Raw genomic sequence first — 22,444 nt, forward strand, 5'->3', positions numbered from 1 at the left:
TGGTTCACAAGTACACCACTATGTCCAATAAGTGTAATAATATGCCCAACCAATACCTACTATCGAGTAGTAATTGTCACTTAGTTGTTTATATATCATTTTTCATTTTCAATCTAGAACCTACACAAGAGTAGTCCGGCTTGTGCCGCCTAATGGCCCCGGATAGTCTAGCATTTCACTAGGAATGTGACTATCCCACGGTGACCCAGTAGGCCCTCAATCCCGCACGGGCGAGCATATGTCGCGTAGGCCAACTCCGGAGTGCCGGCTTGTAGGGAGCGACCCTCACAAACATGTGCGACTGAGCACAAATGGCAAGCAAGCATAATCATCGTATCAAATATACAGTCATCATGTGTCAATCACGGTGTAAACACTAGCAACCCAAAGGTCTAGTTCTATATCACAATGCAAAGGTTTCACCGTTTACTAGGTCTAATGCCACTTTATGACACTATGGTTTTCTATGTCAACACATACTCCAAGTTCAATGCCACTTTATGACATTATGTTTTCTCCTATGTTTAGCATATGTCCATTGTTCATAAACAAGTAAATGCTTGTCATTTAACTATAAATAACATGATTTCAAGCACATCATGAGAATACCATACACTAGCATAAATACTATGAACATTTCCCTCTACTACATAGAGACGAAATTTTATGATACATAACATATGCCTTTTAAGGATTCTAAAATTTACAAATACTCTATTTAGCATGAATATGTATGAATTTTTATTTTAAAAATGAAGAATATAATATAGAGGGAGTTCACCAATTTCGGTGAGGTCAAACCCACAAAGAGCTCCTTGTAACCCTTTCGTTTGCGTGAACAATGGTGTCCACAAGTCTTCTAGCTTCCTAAAAAAAATTCTAAGAGGGTTAAACAAAACGAACGAACACCCAAAGTGTTCATCTTTAACCAACCCAAGAAAAGAGTCAAAACTCACCTAAAATGTGAAAAAAAACCCTTTCAAATTCCAAGTGGAGGCTAGAGCACTTCTATTCCAACCTAAAGGAAGGTTCTAAACCAATCAATTGAGCTCCAAAAGTTACAAATCAAAAATCCCGAAATAAACCCTAGTTTTTCCATTTCTAGGGTTTCTATACAAAAACCTTTAAAAACATGAATCAAAAGAGAGAAACATGTTCCGAACCTCTTTAGAAGCTTCAATCTAAACTTGGGAATGGGCTAGGGTTGAAGATCTCTCCTCCAACAAGCTCCAATCCAAGCTCCAAGACTTCTCTCATGGTGGAAATATCACCAAGAAGCAAAAAGAAGCAAAAAGAGGTGATTAATCCTGAAAAATCCCAACAAAAATGAAAGGGAATGAAAGAGGAGAAGATGAGAGCTCCCTTACCTTGTTCTCCTGTCTTTCCAAGCTCAGGAAACCAGCAAGGGGCGTGGAGGGCTTTATAGTGTTGCTATAATAGGCAAAACACCCCTCAAAAACTGTAGTCTGCGAAACTGCACTGCGTACCAGTACCACGGGCTGGCGTACCGGTACCAGGTAGCCGAGCTCGCCAACCCGAGCCTCGGATTGGCCAACAGACACACCGGGTACCGGTACCAGCCCGATATAGTACCGGTACCAGGGCAGTACCGGTACCAGGTCAATGCAATACCGGTACCCTGCTGCGCAGAGCCCAACCTGAGAGCAGCCTAATCTCTCCGTTTCTAAGATTTTGGCGCTAAGTTTTCACCCTCGCTTCTCGAAATGTGAGTCATAGGTCGGAACACTATCTACGATCCTCCAGGATACCTGAAAAAACTGAGAACACAGATGAAACACTCGAACCTTGCAATTTGCTAAAGTTCAGTGTGCTACACACATACACCCTATTTTTACGGAGATTCTTAGTTTAACCTAGCATATCATCTCCTAGAAACCACAACTAGAAGAGATTTAGCCAAACCCTAGCTTATATCCACATGAACTCACCTTGAGTTCAAGCTTCTTCTCCAACTCCTTGTACAAGAGCCAAGCTTCTTCCTCAAACAAGCCTCCTTCTCCTCCAAACTCCACCCTTAGAGTAAACCTTAGAGAGAGAAAGAAAGAAAGAAAGAGAGGAAAGTGTGAGAAGCTTCTAGAGAGAGAAAGAGCTTTTCTTCTCTTTTGTTCTCAAATGAAGGGATGAGGTTTAGGTCTCCAAACAGACATATATGGTCCCTCACATGACAATTACACCTAGGCCCCTCACCATTATGACATTTTGAACCAACCCACCTTTCTGCGGGTACGGCGTCCGAACCGTGCACTCATGGTCGAGACCCCGAGAGCATTTCCAGCATAAAAAGGCTTAGAACTTTCCCAGTTTGCTCTCCAAGGTCCCAACGACGTCCTATCCAATGTATTCCAAAGAACTCGAAACAATTAACGGACCTCACCATCTAGTCCAACACCACACTTCGGTCACTTTAGTGAAGTGAGGGAGGAACGACCGAACAACCACGAAGGGTAAAACCAATCATATCTTTTCAAGCGGGACGGGGGGCAGGAAAATCGAAATACTCTTTTGTACAGGAATAGGCCCAGAGGGTAAGATATTAGACGGTACGAAATAGGGGAAGAATCATTCACTTTCTCATCAATCTATAGGGCTTCATATTTATGCGAGTGAGGCTCTAAAATGAAAATAAGAGATAGATTGCTTTGCCTGGTATAGATTTGTTCTCTGTCCTTTCTCGCGAAAAAGGGGTCCAATACAATAGAGTAGCCTAGTTGAAGTTCAGTACAACTTACCGATGTTTCGGTATATTACACTCTCTACCCTTAAAAATAGTTTCGTCCGCGAAACTCGATTCCATACTTTAGCTCATCCACTCGAACAAGTGAGGATAAGTCTTTCGTATTGCCTCCTCGAGTTTCCAAGTGGCTTCACGCTCTGCGTGATTAATCCGTTGAATTTTGACATACGGAATTGTACAATTCCGCAACTTCTTCTCCTCTCGAGCAAGAATGCACACTGGATATGCCTCGTAGGTCATATCCTCGCACAATTTCACGGGTTCATACTCCAAGACATAAGAGGAATTATGGGCATACTTGCGGAGATTACACACGTGAAACACGTTGTAAACTCCCGCAAGCTTCGGTGGTAATGCAATTCTATACGCCACCGCACCCACGCGCTCCAAAATCTCATACGGTCCAATATATCAGGGACTAAGCTTCCCTCGGACCCCAAACCTCTTCACACCACACATGGGTGACACTTTTAAAAAAACACAGTCTCCAACCGCGAACTCAAGATCCTTTCGACGCTTATTAGCATAACTTTGCTATCGATTTGCGCCGTCGCAAGTCGTTGGCGGGCAAGGCAAACTTTCTCTTTTGCCTCCCGCAACACATTCGGAACAAGGGCAATTCTTTCACCCACCTCGCTCCAATGAATAGGGGAGTGACACTTCCGTCCATAAAGAGCCGCAAATGGTGCCATCGCAATACTTTCTTGATAGCTATTATTATATGCGAACTCTGCCTTTGGCAAATAATCGTACTATCCACCCTTGCAATCAAGTACACACGCTCAAAGCATATTCTCAAGGATTTGTATCGTCCTCTCCGACTGACCATCACTTTGAGGATGAAATGCTATGCTAAAATCGAGTCGTGTGCCCAAAACCTCTTGCAAACCCTTCCAAAAGTGGGATATGAATCGGGGGTCTCGATTCAATACTATGGACGTCGGAACCTCATGCAGTCTCACAACCTCGTCGAGATATACCTGCACCAACTTATCCCCGGACCAAGTGGTGTGAATTGGTAAGAAATGAGCCAGTTTCGTCAAACGATGCACTACCACCCAAATAGCATCATGTCCGGCCTGAGATCAGGGTAAACCGGTCACAAAGTCCATTGCTATATCCTCCCACTTTTAAACGTGTATGGATAAACTTGGAAGTTTTTCCGCCAGAAACCGGACGTCAAACATTGCGCCACAAATTCTCCAATATCCTTCTTCATCCCCGGCCACCAATAATGCACTTTTAAGTCTTTATACATCTTAGTGCTGCCCAGGTGTACACTATAAGGAGATTGATGCGCTTATTGCAATATCGCCTTTCGAATGTCCTCATTCTTGGGCACGCACCAATGGTTCCGAAACCGAAGTGCACCATCGGATCCTACGCCGAAATCACCGGCGCGTCCACTCTCAACATCACCCCGCACCTTTTAGAGATAAGGATCAAAAGCTTGTTGTTCCTTAATCTTCTCCAACAAGGTCGATTGAATCACCAACGTGGCAAGAATAGCCGGAACCTCTGGAGCTACTATTTCAAGACCAAACCGTTGCATCTCATTCTGCAATGACGGTTGATGCGTAATTGCTATAGCCAGATTTTCACCGACTTTCTACTAAGTGCATCAGCCACTACGTTGGCTTTTTCCGGGTGGTAAAGAATCGTGACATCATAGCTTAGTTAGTTAATTCGCGATTAAAACGTGAATTATACGCGAATCTTTAAAAATATGAATTAAACGGCGTCTTCCGTATTTTTTCGAAAAGTTCAAAAAAATACGCGATTTCTTCATAAAAAAAAAGTGTTCGCGAATTATTCGCGATTCGCGAATGATTCGGCCAAGAAAACGGCGCTCGCGGTTGCGGATTCGCGGCCGAGGGTCGCGTCTTCGCCGTGCTCGTGGTCGTCGCGGCGCACGTGGTTGTGGATTCGCGGCCGAGGGTCTCGTCATCGCCGCTCTCGTCGCCGAACTCTTTCGTGTCATCCTCTTCCTCCTCCGCGGCCCTGGCCGGCGTCGGGAGCAAGATCCGCGGCGGCAGATGTCGTCTCGCCCGAGGAAAGGTGGAAGAGGAACAGCGAAAAAATATCGGGGCTTTTGGAGAGTAATTGTGCGCGGTCCACGAGGCCACTTTGTGGCCTCGTGGATCACATGAGAGGAAGGTCCAGTGGACCTCCCTCTCATTAATCATTATATATATATATATATATATAAAATTTTATTTATAAATATATAATAATTTATAGTATTAATATTTTATTTATATATTTATAATTATTTATTAATATTTCTAAATACATAACTTTTATATATTATTAATATATATTTATTATAACTTTGAATATATTTAATCTATATAAAAAAATTATAAAAATAATACATATATATATATATAGTATATTAATTATTATATTTTTATTATATAGCCGAATTTTTGATTCCGAATTTTTAATTGATAAACGTATAATACCCGTATAAATCACGTATCCGAATAATAATCGAATCCGTTTTTTAGCCGTATTTTTCAACGAATTTAATAATTAGAAGACGAATTTTATCCGAATTATACCCGTACCGAATTTTTGCCGAATCCGAATTAACTAACTATGCATCATAGTCCTTCAACAACTCCAACCACCGCCGCTGCGACATATTCAGTTCCTTCTGGGTGAACAAGTACTAGAGGCTTTTATGATCTGTGTAAACCTCACAGTGCTCACCGTATAGGTAATGCCTCCATAGCTTCAACGCGAATATCACCGCGGCTAGCTCCAGGTCATGTATAGGGTAGCTCTTCTCATAGCTTTTCAATTAGCGAGAAGCATAAGCAAAAACTCGCCCACTTTGCATCAGAACATACCCAAGACAACTATACGGAGCATCACTATACACTACAAAGCTCTCCCACGGAGTCGGTAGAATGAGTACCGGGGTCGAAGTCAATTTTTCTTTCAACTCCTTAAAGCTCCGATCACAATCGTCGTTCCATACATACTTTGTTCCCTTGTGCATGAGGCGTGTCAGTGGAGTAATTATTTTGGCAAACCCCTCCACGAACCGCCGATAGTAACCCGCAAGACCAAGGAAACTGCGGATCTCCGTGACGTTCGTCGGACGAGGCCAATCTTTAATTGCCTCAACCTTCTTTGGATCAACCGAGACACCACTCTCGAAAATCACAAGGCCTAAGAAGGCAACCTCACGTAACCAAAAGTCGCATTTCTTCAGCTTGGCATAAAGCTTCTCTTTTCGGAGAATCTGCATCACGGTTCTCAAATGCTCCCCGTGCTCTTGATCACTCCAAGAATAGACCAATAGGTCGTCAATGAATACCACGACACATCTATCCAACAATGGCGAGAAGACCCGATTCATTAGGTCCATAAATGCTGCAAGGGCATTTGTAAGCCCAAACAGCATTACCGTAAATTCATAATGGTCATATCGCGTACGAAACGTCGTCTTGTACACATCCTCCGGCTTGATCTTCAACTAGTGGTACCCCGACTGAAGATCAATCTTCGAATATACCCGGGACCTTTGCAACTGATCAAACAGATCATCAATTCTAGGCAATGGGTATTTATTCTTAATCGTCACCTTATTCAGCTCGCGATAATCCACACAGAGCCGAAGCTGTCACGGCCCGCGACCGCCCGCCTATTTGGCCGGGTCGTGGCGCCGCCAACAGACCGCCGAACGGACAGAGTTTCCCCTGTACGTCCAAGGCGTCGCAATCAATACAGTAAGAAGGTTCCAACCAGGAACTGATATCAATCACGATTGCATAAGTATCAATAACATAAAACTAACTATTACAAGCATTCACATACATGCTTTTACATTTGTTTTCACCTTTACAATTAACTTCCAAAATACAATCAAGTTATTACATTTATTACAAGTTTGATACATCTTGTTGTTTACATTTCCCTCTACCCCTAGGCTATGCCGACTCGGGGTACCGCTATCTCGGTCTCTGGATAGGGCGCTATCTACGGAGCTACGCCCTTACCAAAACAACGTGGGGTAAGAACCAACTCCATGGTTCCCAGTGGGTACGGCCACCCAAGGAAAAAGCTCGACCAATAGGTCAAAGGAGGCACTGCAACATGTTAGTTCAACAATATACAACAGATATATATTCAAATTGAAATACATGTCATGCCTCACAATATGCGATATGAAAATCATGCAGCTACTAGTAGATCAATTGATTCTACATTTACTTGGCTAATCTTAGCTCATAACATTCAACTCTAAGGTTTCTATTACCTTAGGATCACACTCAAGTCCACTGGCTTCTAAGGTCTCTATTACCTTAGCTCTAGCCTCTATCACTGGCTTATAAGGGTTCCACTACCCTATCAAAGCTATCCACCCGACTCAGCCTCGAGTCAATCATCCGTGGATATTTCGCGCACTGGCTGCACCTCAGCCTACCGCTCTCCGTCACTTAGCCTCTTAGCGGCGAAATCGTCGCACACGCTGAACCCGGCTCAAGTCCCTTGATATAGCCATTCTGGCGGCGAACACGTTGCACTTACCCAGTGAGGACTCCAGTCATGACCCATCCATCTGGCGGCGAACGAATCGCACCTCATCCAACAATGGTTTCAGTCACGACACAGCCACCTGGCGACACCCATATTGTACTTACCCAGCAATGGTTTCAGTCAATCTCGGCGGTCTGATCCACAATCGGCTTAACCATCCGGCGGCAAAATCGTCGCACACGCCACGACAATGGTTCAAGCCTCGGGCGGTGATCTCCATGTGATCGCCCCCAATCCTCCCTCGTTATCATCCTCGGCGGCGAAATCGTCGCACACGCCCTAGCCTTGATACCAGGATCATCACAAGTCCTGGATTCCGGAATCCACTTCCACAGGTCGAGGGTCCATAACCAACCCTATGCTGTCGACCGAGAACATCCTAGTGGCTAATACCACTATACTCAACCACCTAGGTTCAATATCACTCCAGGTTCACTACACATCATGACCTAGATTTTAACACTCTAGGTCCTATGTCTCTGTCACATAACCTAGGTTTACTTTAACTCTAGGTTTACTACATGTCACAACCTAGGTTCAATAGTCTAGGTTCTACACCATTCTTGTCGGCCTATGTTTACTAACACTAGGTTCGATGCCACACACCTAGACTTGTTCGACTCTATGTTCACTTGTTCAACCTATGTTCTTTAACACTAGGTTAGGTGCCACTTGATCTACCTGACATCCTAGTTGTCCAATCGAGTATCTCATTGTTCTCATGCCAATCAACTCTACTCATTCTAGAGTTATCATCTAGTTCACATGCATATCTACCTAGCATATCCTCATCATGCTATCATGCAGTCATGCTATCATGCAATCATGATAATTATATCTCAAGCATTTGCTTATCTTTTATAGTAGGTTATCACATACATTGATTTAGTATTTACTACATGCATCAACATGAAATCATATTTTACCCAGACATAACAGCGACCTAGTCGCTTCGGTAAGCACAACCCACCTTAGCTAGCTTTCCGATTGCTCGTCGATACTTGCAATCGGCCTCCCGCAGTACTCGACACCCGGTTTGGCTCGATCTCGCGGTTGCACTCCAACCGCACGCCGCTTTGCGGTTCCGAGAATTAAAGGTCTTCGCTTTGTTGTTATGGTGCTCGGGACCCAATCTCGCGATTTATGGACGCCGCCTTGGCCCTCCAGGCGAAAACGAAGGTCCGAACATCTGTTTCTTCAATAACTTCGCGTAGGCTCGACGAATCGCCAAACCAACTTCGCCAACGCGTTTCGTTACCTATCAATTAGGTTTACAGAGGGTCAAATGAGATCAAACCCTCACAAATACCAAAAATAGATGCTACTATAGCGAAATCCACCATATCGATATATGAAATGGGGGAAATCCATCTAGATAGCATGCTAGGGTTCCAAATACATCAATTTTAGAGATCAAAAACCCATCTCTAGAGACCTACCATGGATGAGCATCAAGCTTACCTCAAGAAGCTTGCTCCAATAGGGAGAGGAAGAGAAGAAGGTGAAGATGATCTCCTTCTTGATCTTCTTTTCCTTCTTTCCCTTCTTCTTTTTCTTCTCCTTCTCTCTTCTTTTCTTCTTTTCCTTTCTTCTTCTCTTTTTCGTTTAGAGAGAGAGACAGTGAGGGAGAGTGAGGGAATGAGAGAAAGAGAGAAGGAAATCCTCTCTTAAGCCCTCTATTGTAATAATATGCCAATAAGCCCCTCAACTTTGTGTCTTTTGCAAAGCCCTTACTGGGCAATTTTCGCACGGAGGGACCGGTCGCTGGTCGGGAGGACCGATCCTCGAGGGCAATTCCCCCGCAACACGTGTACGAGAACCGGTCCCTACTTGAGAGACCGATCCCTGGAAGACCGGTCCCCGAGAGCACCTCAGCTAGATACGCTTACGGGAACCGGTCCCTCTGGCCAGGGACCGGTTGCATCAGCTGGCTGCTGCAACCTCAGCTACGGGGACCAGTCCTTCCCTACCAGGGACCGGTCCCCGAGAGCAGAATCTGCCCAGTGCAAATTTTTGCATCATTTGTTCTTGCGGACTCGACTCCAAAGCACTTTTTGTGTTTTGAACTACTTTAGCTCCTCTGAAGCCTACCCACTCGACGATTAGTCGATCCTGGACGAGGTCCAACTCTCGGATTTCGAGAATTCACTTCCTTACAGAAGCGTTCCATCCTTTTTTTTCACAAACAACACTGGAGCTCCCCATGGCGACACACTCTGCTTCACAAAGCCTTTGTCGAGTAGGTCTTGTAGTTGAGCTTTTAACTCTCTTAACTCCGCCGGTGCCGTTCTATACGGAGCCTTCGAAATTGGCACCGTCCCGGGAACCAAGTCAATGACAAACTCGATCTCTCGGTCCGGTAGCAATCCCGGTAACTCCGCCGGAAACACATCCGGGAATTCACATACTATCGGTATATCCCCAAGTGCTGGGAGCTCCCTTTGAGTCTCCACCACCGTCGCCAAGTAGGCCAGCATCCACTTCTGATCAACTTCCTCGCTCTCGACGACGACACTGTCGTCGCAAAACGCGAGCTTTTACATGCACGGTAAACCACTTCCTCCTAACTGGGCTCACGAAAAGTGATCACCTTGTTTTCACAATTAATGACGGCATAATACTTCGAGAGCCAATCAATCCCAAGAATTATGTCGAAGCCTTCCATCTAGCTCAAAACAAGCAAGTCCGCCGGCATAATCCAATCGCCAATTTGCACTGGACAAGCCACATATTCCTCCTTGACACTAAAGATGTGCTGGGGTGCATACACCCACCATGCATACGAACTATCTGAAATCTCAATATCATGAGCTTTAGTGAATGACATGCTAATGAATGAGTTTGATGCACTCTGTGTCAAATAGTGCTTTAGCTCTGGTGCTATTAATTAAAACAAAATCTGCCACAACATCGTCGGCTACGGCAGGCTCCTCCACTTGAGCAGCAAAAACTCGGCCACTTGGTGCCGCCCAAGATCCCTCCAGCTAACGCGGTACTGATAAGCATCCAGCCAACATAGCAGGTGGCAGTCTCGCAAGCTATCTCGGGGTAAACAGAACTGATGCAGCCATCGGGGCAGGTGATGCTCTACCCGGACACTCTCGGCTAATGTGTCTAACCAGGCCACACCGAAAACACCTCCCCTCACGCTGTGGGCAGCTCGGCGGTTGGGATCCCCGCCGCAGATAATACACCGGGTCGGTCCCCAGTTCCTCGACTGCTATCGTGGATACCGAGGGGGCTTCTTAGGACTCCACCGACCCCCGGCACTACTCGCTGTTCGCTTCTTTCCTTTGCCCCATTCCTTATCCAGGGACTCGCGTTCCACACACACATAGGCATTACCGTGCTCCGCACATAACGCTCGATCCAACACCTCCGCAAAGATCGTGAGCTTAAGAATATGCACCGCCCTGTAAATTTCCAACCGAAATCCACGTTTGAACCAATCGGCCCTATTCTTGTCGTCCCGAACCACATCAGGGACACAGTCTATAATGTGGAAAAACTCCCGCTCATACTCTCCCGCCAAGCGGTTTCCTTACCTTAGCTTCCGAAATTGATCCCGAAGCTTCTTCTTTTCACTATCGAGGATGTAATTTGTAAACATTAATCCCTGGAACTCCTCCCAAACCATAGGCGGAAGGTTAGAAGATCGATCCTGCTTTACCCTCTTCCACCACACCTTTGCCACCTTCTCCAAACAATGAGTGGCAAGGTACACCTTATCTTTCTCCAAGGTATAAAGATTCTCGAAGAGTGTTTCCATCGAGTCAATCTATGACTCCACCATCCACGGCTCCACTTTTTCCCCGTCAAACACTGGCAGGTTAAACATTTTGATCATCACAAGGGCTGCGAGTGCACGCTCCCTCTCCGCCTCCATTGTCGCACCCTCGGGATTTGAGGTACCCGAACTGGCTGCCACCGCCGTGACTAGTATAGCTGCTGCGGCCATACCTTCGGCCACACTCAGTATCACAACAGGGGGCGCAGGTCGCTCGATGCCCGCTTGAGCCGTCGCCGCCTGCTGTTGCGCCCAGGCCTCCTGGAGCCGTTGCATCGATTCCACCTGTTGCCGCACTATTCCCACAAGTGCAGACACCTGCTCCCGGAGCTCTCCATCGCCGCTTGCTTCGGATTGCTCAGGAGCCGAACTCGGTTCCTCGGGCCCCGACCTTGTTCGAGGTCTACCACGAGGCATCGCTTCCTGAAACGTAACAACCACATTAGTTACTTGACCGGCAACATTAACATGTCGCTACGACACACCCAACAAAACCAAATCAAGCGAAAGCATGCAAGTGAATCCATTCTCTGCCCTAGGCATCATGTTGCCGGCCACCAACATAACCCGTGGAGTTGAGAACAAATATCAACTTGGATTAGTCCCTAATTACCGTTAGAGACAATACTAACAACCAACACAATCCACAAGGCTTTCGCTATAAATCGATTCCACGTCACTCACGTCCCTAGATCCTTAAGGTATCCATCCTAATGTTTCCTAGGTCCATCCTAACTTTCACTTTTCTAGGCTCTGATACCATCTTATCTGTCACGCCCCGCGACCGCTAATTTGGTCGGTTCGGGTACGTCAACACACGCAGGATGGACAGCACCTCCCCTGTCCGCCCAAGACTCCATACTTACAAGTATCAACATGTATAACAATTTGCACAACGAGAATACAGATATACATAGCTTGCACGAGGGCAAGGAGCAACCAAAAGTGAAAGTACTACTACCACTATATTCACACATATATCTTGATTACATTTAACCAAATACAACCTTTCCACGAACTTACATTCTTTTGCATACACCTTACATATCTGTCATCCAAAAACATATGAATTTACATTATTTATATATTTGCATTCCATTACACCTTTCATTATAACCAAAAGATGAACAAAGTACCACTAATACACGGGTGTCTGCTACCTAGGGCACTATGCCCTTACCGCGATTCTCAACCGCCTCACTCGGGCCCGGATCTGAAAAATGGTGGGGTGAGAATTATAAGAAAGTTCCCAGTGGGTTCGGCCGCCGACCCCGCCGACTTTCCCACTAGGTCTAACCAGGCATAAGTAGAAGAAAGAACATATAGATAGATAGATAGCCATTTCTAATCAAATGCAGCTACTATGCCTGAACAAGAATGACAACCAATATATAGGATGCTCATGATGCATTCCAATTGCCATTTCCAATACCAAATCCTTTTGGCTAACCCATAGGTTTAGCCCCAAAACTCACCAACCAAATTCCTAAAATCCGGGAGATACTTGCTACAACCCGACGGGACCGTCTTCTGGGGAGATACTCGTTACGACCCAGTAATGACCGCTCTCAAGTATAAAACTATAGGTGAGTATGATCCAATCCACAACCATGAGGGTGCCATGTCCACTAATGCCACAACACACAAAGTGTTCCATTTACTAGCATTCAATACCATAAGGTGCTATGTCAATCATTTGTCACAATGTCACCATGTTTTCTACCTTGGCTAGGTTCATGTCTCAATTCATACATCTACAGGGTTCACAAGTGTCCAATGTTCCATTACCGATTCATATGCATTTTTATACTAAAAGCATGCAAGAAGTACCAACACATATAACCATTTAACCCTACAATGTATGAATCCTACAGATACACATACATGGTCAAATAGTGACATTAGACATAAAAAGAAATCCAACTATTTCAGATAGCACCACACACCTCGTAGGGATGCTAAGGTGCTAGACTCCGAGTTTCCCGATTTATGATCACCGATTTCCCCTGACCCACGGCAAACGAAGCCGAAACGAGATTTTTCCTCAATTTCTCGATGTAGACTTATCAGAATTCCAATCCGAGGCTCCTAACGTGTCGGTTTACGCTCCAATTAAGGCTACAAGAGATCAAACCCAAGTTAGATCTCAAACTTATCAAAACCCCATTTTTGATCCTAGGGTTTCCAATATCCACATACACCCTATTTTCATGGAGATTCTTAGTTTAACCTAGCATATCATCTCCTAGAAACCACAACTAGAAGAGATTTAGCCAAACCCTAGCTTATATCCACATGAACTCACCTTGAGTTCAAACTTCTTCTCCAACTCCTTGTACAAGAGCCAAGCTTCTTCCTCAAACAAGCCTCCTTCTCCTCCAAACTCCACCCTTGAAGTAAACCCTAGAGAGAAGAAGAGAGAAAGAGAGAGAGGAAAGTGTGAGAAGCTTCTAGAGAGAGAAAGAGCTTTTCTTCTTTTTTGTTCTCAAATGAGGGGATGAGGTTTAGGGCTCCAAACACACATATATGGTCCCTCACATGACAATTACACCTAAGCCCCTGACTAATATGACATTTTGAACCAACCCACTTTTCTGCGTGTACGGGGTCCGGACCTTACACTCAGGGTTCGGACCCCGAGAGCATTTCCAGCACGAAAAGGATTGGAACTTTCCCACCTTGCTCTCACTACAAAAAAGTCGATTTGTGGCGACAGTTATTTTTGTAACACTTAATACAAATGCTGGTAAAAATATATTTTAGCAGCGGTTTTAACTAATTATTATAGCGGTTCTAAACTGTCGGTATATAGCAATATAATGATTGAGAATTTTTTTTACTTTTCTTATTATTTTTTTTAAAATTTTTTTTTCAAATATACCGAGGAAAGCAACAGAAAATGTATTAATGCTAATTGGGTCTAGCATATCTTGGACAATACTGGATTCGGGCTTCAACATTATTAGTGAGTGGTATTGGACCAAAAAATTATAGAATTCATATATTTGGACTTTATAAGGATGGTTTATATTAATTAATATTTTGAAATAAAAAATTTAAACTGATTTAATTTACAGAATTTAAAAACCTACGTATAGAGAAGTCTTAATTTTGTTAAAAAATACTACTTATACGAACATGTACAACTAATTTCTGATTATAGATTTAGCCCTACTTTCTTAAAATTTTTGATTCAAACTAAAACTCAAGCCAAAAATTTTTGATTCAAACTAAAGCTCTACCCAAAAGGAAATGTTTGATCCAACTAGAACCCAGCCCCAAAAAAAGAAAAGAAAAAAACAGAGGTAGTAGTAATCGCTTCCCCCACCGCGCCCCCTCCCCACCTAACGCGCACCCCACTCCGCCGCGCAAAACCGCTACCCCCACCGCACCCCCTTCTCTTCACGATCAAAACCCCCACCCCCTCAACACTCTCTCTACCTCTCCGACACCGATCTCCCTCTCCGACACCGACTCTGATCTCGCTCTCCGACACCGCACCAACCTGCGGGACAAGAGAGGTAGTGGTAATCGCTTGGTACTAGGAATGGCTTGTAGAGTTCGATATTTGGCTTTATATCAGTATTTCTGATGCAATTTTTGGTTGATTTTCTCTGTTTTTTATGTTTATTAGGCTCCTATTTGCTCTGGTTTGGAATTAGTTGTTCGGATTTGGTACTACTCGCCTCGACCCCAACATAGAGAGAGTGATCGCTTGGATTGGGGGTTTCGATTGCCCAGTGGCGTAGGTGAGCTCTCTTGGTGCGCGATAGATCGGCTTCGACTCCTTCTGGTATGAATTTGTTATTATTATTTTGGGTTCAGATTTGAATTTTGGTGTTGTAAATGATGCTTTAATTAAGGTTTTTTTTGGCGGTGGAATGCATTTGAGGAGTTTTGTGGAGTTGTAATTAATGCTCCAATTTAGGTTTTGAATAAGGTAGGTTTTGGTAGGTTGAGATCTTATTTTGTTGGTGATTTTTTGGTGGTAAAGATATACTGGGATTTGATTGATGTTCTAATTTAGGTTTTGCTAGGTTTAATGTTTTATTTATTTATTTTTTTTTTTTTTGGGTGAGATGTAGTAAGTTTTGACTGGATTTCTCTTGTTTCTTCTACTAGTATGAATTTGGTTGATTAGTTGAGATTTGGGTTGTATTTTGTGAATTTGTGGAGTTGTGATTAATGCTCTAATTTAGGTTTCTAATTTGATAGGTTTTGTTAGGTTAACCTTTTGTTTTTTTTTGTTTTTGTTTTTGTTTTTATTTTTTGGTTGTTGTATTTTTGGTAAAGTTATTCTGGGTTTTGAATCTTTTGATTAATTTTCTAATATAGGCTTTAAATTGTTTAGGTTTTGTTAGGTTAAGATTTTTTTTTTTCCCCTCAGCTGGTAAATTTTGACATAGCGTTCCTCAACTATAGGCTATTTTGAAATAGGCACCTCAAATTTAGCTTGTAGAAGTCAATAGAGTCAAAGGTCTAGGTAGTAAATTTTCATTTGTTAGAATTTGTTGTTGTTTGTAATGTTGGAAAATGCCCTTGGAAGCTGGACTTCTAGGTAGTTAATTAATCATATTAATCTAGAGTAGATGGACTTCTCGGTAATCTGATTATGTTGGCTCTGGAAGGACTGATTATTCTTGAGAATAGTATATTGGGATATTTTAGACTACAAATGGCAATTTAACTACATTGACCAATCTTAACATGTTTTATTGGAAATTCGTCTACCGTTGAATGACTTAATCCGTGGTAGATTTTGTTCACTGCTGTGACAATTTACAGATCCTAGGTGGTGACAATTATTGGGCAGTGGTGATACCCTTCGTTGAAGATTTAGGCATTGTTGCACGATTAGTTATTGCCACTCAAGGGGACCATCTATCAGCACGAAGTCAGATGGTGAGATTACCAGTTCTCTTTAAGAAAGAATACTGGTCCTAAACTCTGTTTCTCACAGACGATCTTGCTTTAGAGCTTTACCCTTGACATTTCCAGTATAATTGCGACGGTCCTACTTAATCTTTCGATACAACCTCCAGGTTTATGTGAAAAATCTTCCAAAACATTCTTCTTGATATGTCTCTTAAAAGCTATGTTCATCATTTCAAGTGAATGTCCTCAATCATTGGTGTTTAAATATCTCACCGACTCATATCATCAGCACTTGGTTTGAGTTTGGCACATTTTTCTTCACTCAAAAAACAAAAAATTTAAGGGGGTTACCCTGCAGAGATTTTGATGCTTAAAAACAGTTCCAAGCCATTGGGAAGATGTTCGTTAAATAATGGGCATACAGATTATCGTTTAATTCTCTTTAGTATTCTATACTTCACGAGGGTCATTGCAGCCTTATTGAGAAAACATTATACATCATTCTTGCTCTGTGATCAAATTGAATTTAGCAAATATTATCTACTTTTAGTTTTATTACATTATTAAGAAGCTCATAAACTTGAGTTAATTTGGTAAGATAGTATTAATTACTGTTGTTGCCTTGTCGGCAGCTGGACATTTATAGTGGTAGCGATTCGAGAATAATTGCAGGTTTTGACTCTTTTATTTTTCCTTGTTGCTATCCAGACTCTACTGACAAATAAAGAGATTTCTGAAATTTAGCAATGTATAGAATCTCTTTGTAGTGTAAATTCCTTATGTTCTTTGGTTCCATATTTCTGCAGTTTGATGACATTCAGCCGCTAATGAGATGATGATCAATGGTCGTATAAGGACTCGGGGTTCTAGTAACAGTAGTTTCCCTACGAAATTTGTGAGTCACCAATAGAAGAAGTTTTAAACGATATTACTTGATTGCATCCTTTTGGCTTTTACAACAGCTCTGAGTAATCGAATAAGTGCGGATACCTTATCTTTGCATGTTATATCTGTAAAGAAGATGGTGTTGGATTGCAGATTTTATGTTAGATCTTCTGCAAAACTTCTAACAGTATGTTTGATAATGAAAAATCAACTAATCACTACCTAAGTTGAATGTAAATGCCGTTCATGATGATCTAGAACAATTACATCGCTTATGAATCGAAAATTACTTGAGTTGGAGTTAGCTCTTTCTTTTGATGCCTAATGATCTAATAGTCCTAAGTCGTAACTCAACCTAATTATCTATTTGGGCTAACTGGACTTCTACCAACTTTGTAGGCATAGTGAACGTCAGCCTTACGTACTACAGGATCTCTACTTACAGAGATACTTTACTCAGGATAAGCATTACCAAAAGGTAAGTTTAGATATGCATAAAGCTCTTCTACCAACCTTGCATGTGATCATGTGGGATATTTTTCATGAAGTGTGTGTGTGTATGTGTGTGTGTGCGTGTGTGTGTGTGTGTGTTGTGCATTGTTGTTTATTTATTTATTTATTTGTTTACATTTTTTAGTATATATTAGATGTTGCGTGAGGTTTTGTGTTTCGCAGGGAATACCTCAGAGATGAATATATGTGGCTCTGCTGCGCGTATCATTTAGGTTCACAGGTAATAATCTCAACAAATTTTTTTTTATATTTTTCTAAGATATTTAAATTATTATCATGCAGTTTAAGTTGAAAAATTATAGGCGCTAGTCCAAGATTTGCCATTAACAACCACTAGATTTTCACCCGTGCTAATATAATAATATAGAATAATAAAAATTATTATGTGATGATAACAAAAAGATTTTCAAATTAATTTTATATTTTTTAACAAATAAAAAAATATACTATCAATTTTAATTATAGTACATATTAAAGTACACAAACTAGAGAAAAAAAAATTTGAACCAAAGTAAATATTCAACTAAAATGCAAAATTTAATTCTGCTCTATTATCTATAAATTGATGTGTAAAACAATTTATATTTACATATTAATGTGCGAAATAAAATGATAACTAAAATTGATATGAAAAATTACAAATGACATTAATATTTAAGCATATAATGAGATCAACTAAACTTTCATATTTGACACAAATTAGAGTAAGCACACATATATTATGTTCCTACAAATTACAGAAGTGATAGTAGGAAAATAATATGTTCTATTTTAAAGCATCAATATTTAAGAGCGAAGAAAATTACATGAGTGATGTGAGTTTTAAATTTTTTCCTCTTTCCAAAAATGCCTATCTTTTTTTACTAATATTTTTATGTTCAGAAATTTTCAACCAATCATTTCAAATAATTAACTAAGTAATAATTTATTCCCAAATAAAGATAAATATTTTTCTTCTCACGCGTAATATCCGTACCGCCAATTCTTTCGCAACATAATATCCGTAAATTTTTCAAATATCTCAACATAATTATAGGTGATTTTGAAATAAAATTTTCTTTATTATATGTGATTTTTAATAATATAGTAAAAGATATTAATTTTTTATAAAAACGTGAGTTTTGAATTTTTTCTCTTTCCAAAAATATTTTATATTTTTTAACAAATAAAAAAATATACTATCAATTTTAATTATAGTACATATTAAAGTACACAAACTAGAGAAAAAAAAATTTGGACCAAAATAAATATTCAACTAAAATGCAAAATTTAATTCTGCTCTATTATCTATAAATTGGTGTGTAAAACAATTTATATTTACATATTGATGTGCGAAATAAAATGATAACTAAAATTGATATGAAAAATTACAAATGACATTAATATTTAAGCATATAATGAGATCAACTAAACTTTCATATTTGACACAAATTAGAGTAAGCACACATATATTATGTTCCTACTGTCGCTTTTAAGATTCAAAAATATATAGATGTTGGTTTTCAAGAAAATATAAAGAAAAAAAACTTTGTTGCATGAAGATAAAAAGTTACATGAGTGACAGAAGAGAAAAAAATTACGAAATGAAAATTACAGAAGTGATGGTAGGGAAATAATATGTTCTATTTTAAAGCATCAATATTTAAGAGCGAAGAAAATTACATGAGTGATGTGAGTTTTAAATTTTTTCCTCTTTCCAAAAATGTCTATCTTTTTTTACTAATATTTTTATGTCCAAAAATTTTCAACCAATCATTTCAAATAATTAACTAAGTAATAATTTATTTTCAAATAAAGATAAATATTTTTTTTCTCACACGTAATATCCGCACCGCCAACTCTTTCACAACATAATATCCGTAAATTTCTCAAATATCTCAACATAATTATAGGTGACTTTGAAATAAAATTTCCTTCATTATATGTGATTTTTAATAATATAGTAAAAGATATTAATTTTTTATAAAAGCGTAAGTTTTGAATTTTTTCTCTTTCCAAAAATGTTTCTATCTTTTTTACTAATATTTTTATGTTCAGAAATTTTCAATCAATCATTTCAAATAATTAACTAACTAGTAATTTATTTCCAAATAAAGATAAATATTTTTCTTCTCACGCGTAATATCTGCATCGACCAATTTTTTTACCACATAATATTCGTGAATTTTTTAAATATCTTAATATAATTATAATTGACTTTGAAATAAAATCTCCTTCATTATAGGTGATTTTTAATAATATAGCAAAAGATATTAATTTTTTACCATTAGATTTTATCTAATGATTGAAAATAAAAATATCTGTTAATTTTTGTGACAATATTACCCTCGTATTTATATCCTATTTTCTATCTACGCGTTTCTCAAATATTTTTCTTCTCACGCGTAATATCCGTACCAGTCAATTCTTTCACAACGTAATATCCGTGAATTCTCAAATATCTCATTAATCCACCTATCATTTGAATTTAATAATATAGTAAATAGAATAGATACGATGATACGTGGAAAATATATAGAAAGCCATGATTTTTTTCTAAAATAAAAAATCTATATTTGAGCTTGACACGTGGCAAACATATAGCAGTAATATCCGCACCTGTCAATTCTAAATCTATATTTGAGCTTGACACGTAGATTTTTTATATAGTAAAAGATATTATTTTCTTAAAAAATTTATTTTTTTCTCTAAAATAAAAAATTTATATTTGAGCTTGACACGTGGCAAACATATAGAGCGCCACGTGTCAGCTTCTCACACAGGGTTCATTAAGGATTCTATTTAGTATATAGTAATATATATACTAGTTTCCAACAACTTTCTAACTTACGTGACATGATAAATTTGTAACAAATTCATATTTCGAAAATAAAATTTGAAATGCATAACTTACAATGAGAATCCCATTGGGTACATTTATAGTTTTTAAGTTTCGGATCCAAGACCAATTTAGTTTTGAAAGGTTAGAAGTTGGCGGACGATACTTTTCTTGAGCATATGCGCTGTATAAATTAATTTGTGTGCGACACATTAGCATGCATATATTAGTACATGAACAGTTCCCAACTAAGGGGCTAGCAAATAAAAAGTAATTGTGAGTATGATTTATTTTATTCTAAAAATTATAATTTGGACTCTAATTTAGGTCTTGGGGTTATATTTTGGCCTTGGTTTACGCATAACAATGGACTTGTCCTTAGTTTTGAGCCTTAACTATTATTGGGCCGATATGGGCCTTAAATATCCATTCAACAATGGGTTTGGCCTGGTTCAAGGCCCATCACATCAAGGCAACAATTGGGCACACAATTCATTTAAAGTTAGTCCAACTATGTATTCAATGCTAAGCATTTAATATTTCCATAAATAGATTTAGAGGAGTCCAATCATAATCTAATTAAATGTGGATAGGCAATCCTTATTTATAGGAGATCAATTAGGATGAAGAAATAAGAAAAGGTTCGATTAATTTCAGATTATATCCATCTCTAAAATCATTTTCTCTAATGGTGCAACTCCTCATTTCTGAAGTATGATGGCCAAGGTGTATTAATTTGGAACAAAATGCTTTTGCTTACTGGAATGTAGTTGTATGGGTATATGATTTTTTCCCTTACTCAAATTTGGATTGGAGATTCATTTGATATGGGTAATCGGATTAGATTGAGATTTATAGTTGGCAAAATCCAATAAATCTATAACCATTCAAGATATGCAAGAATTTTTAACTTTTTTGGTTGGTCCCTAATTGTAAGATGGTTTAGAAACTTTTTAATTTTATTGTTTCACTAGATTTTTTTTTTTGCAGGATTTTTCAAAAAAAGAGGAAGGATTGGTGAAAACTTTAATTCAGAGTGAACTCATTGAATAAAGGGAAAACTTCAAAAACCCCCTTGTGGTTTCCAACTTTCTCACTTTAGTACCCTGTGGTTTCGAGTGTATCAATTTGCCCCCCTATAGTTTTGTTTTTATCTTTCCTATAGCTTTTTTCTTAATATTTTGTTAAATTAAATACAAAAAAATATCAGATATCCATCTAGATTTATCGAATATTTACTTTAGTATCCTTTAATTTTAATTTTATCACTGATTTAAGGAAAAAGAAATAATAAAATTGATAAAAAAAAGAGAAAAACGAAATCACAGGGGAGGAAATTGATACACTTTAAACCACAAGATACTAAAGTGAGAAAGTTGGAAACCACAGAGGGGGTTTTTGAAGTTATTCCTTGAATAAATTGAATAACTTGTAGAAAATTTTGATTTCATATGGATTTTATTTTTTTTAGATTGAAAACTTCTTTGAATAAAATTTTTGATTGATAACTCTATTTTTACTGTGCAAACTCCTATTTGGTTATATGATTTTGCTTTTCTTGTTTGACAATTATTGTATGTTATCAAATTTAAATTTGTTTGAATGATGAATTTGTTTTTATATCTCAATTTAAAGAGTTCTAAAATTTTGTCTAGTTTGTTTTTAATTGTATGTTTTATATTTTGAATTGGATTCACAACAATTACGAAACCGATGGTATAAATTTACTAATTTATACTAATGCTTTTTACTATATTTAGTAGCGGTCGGAGAAGTGTTACTAAAATTATTATCTTCTCCAGCGGTCGTATAAATTGTCGGCAAAGACTTTTAGCGATGGAGATTTAACAGCGGTTATAAAACTTTTTCCGACGGTTTTACAAATGTCGGGAAAAATTTTTCCAGCGGTTCTAAAGATTTTTTCCAGCGGTTTCGGCCGTTTTTAAAACCTAATTTTTTTGTAGTGTCTCCAAGGTCTCAACATCATATCCAACGTATTCCGAAGCACTCGGAACAATTAACGAACCTCACAATGTAGTCCAACACCATACTATGGTCAATTTGACTAAAATTTAGTACAACCTATCGAAGTTTCGGTATATTACAATGAGGGTGAGGAGAGGGATGCATCGTGCCATAGCCTAGAATGTGCGATTCAGTGGGAGGTGAAAGGAAACAGTTCGGTTCAAGCAAATTAAAAAAAAGGGCACTTAAGCCGGTTCAACTTTGAGCCCTCAATCATCAAAAAAAAAAAAAAAAA

General features: G+C 39.4%; 1 long non-coding RNA gene across 3 annotated transcripts; it reads left to right on the plus strand.

Moving 5' to 3' along the window:
• On the plus strand, nucleotides 14,416-21,353 carry LOC109711972. 3 transcript variants are annotated; one of them, XR_002216735.1, is made up of 7 exons: nucleotides 14,416-14,614; nucleotides 14,728-14,886; nucleotides 15,850-15,995; nucleotides 16,775-16,863; nucleotides 17,253-17,331; nucleotides 17,529-17,586; nucleotides 21,175-21,353. It is a non-coding gene; the product is annotated as an uncharacterized LOC109711972 (long non-coding RNA). The 3 variants fall into 3 exon arrangements; XR_002216736.1 differs by having other exon boundaries at nucleotides 14,417-14,620; nucleotides 15,879-15,995; XR_002216734.1 differs by having other exon boundaries at nucleotides 14,421-14,614; nucleotides 15,879-15,995; nucleotides 21,175-21,350.

Source organism: Ananas comosus, linkage group 6 (genome assembly GCF_001540865.1).
Source record: "Ananas comosus cultivar F153 linkage group 6, ASM154086v1, whole genome shotgun sequence".
NCBI classification, from domain to species: Eukaryota; Viridiplantae; Streptophyta; class Magnoliopsida; order Poales; family Bromeliaceae; genus Ananas; species Ananas comosus.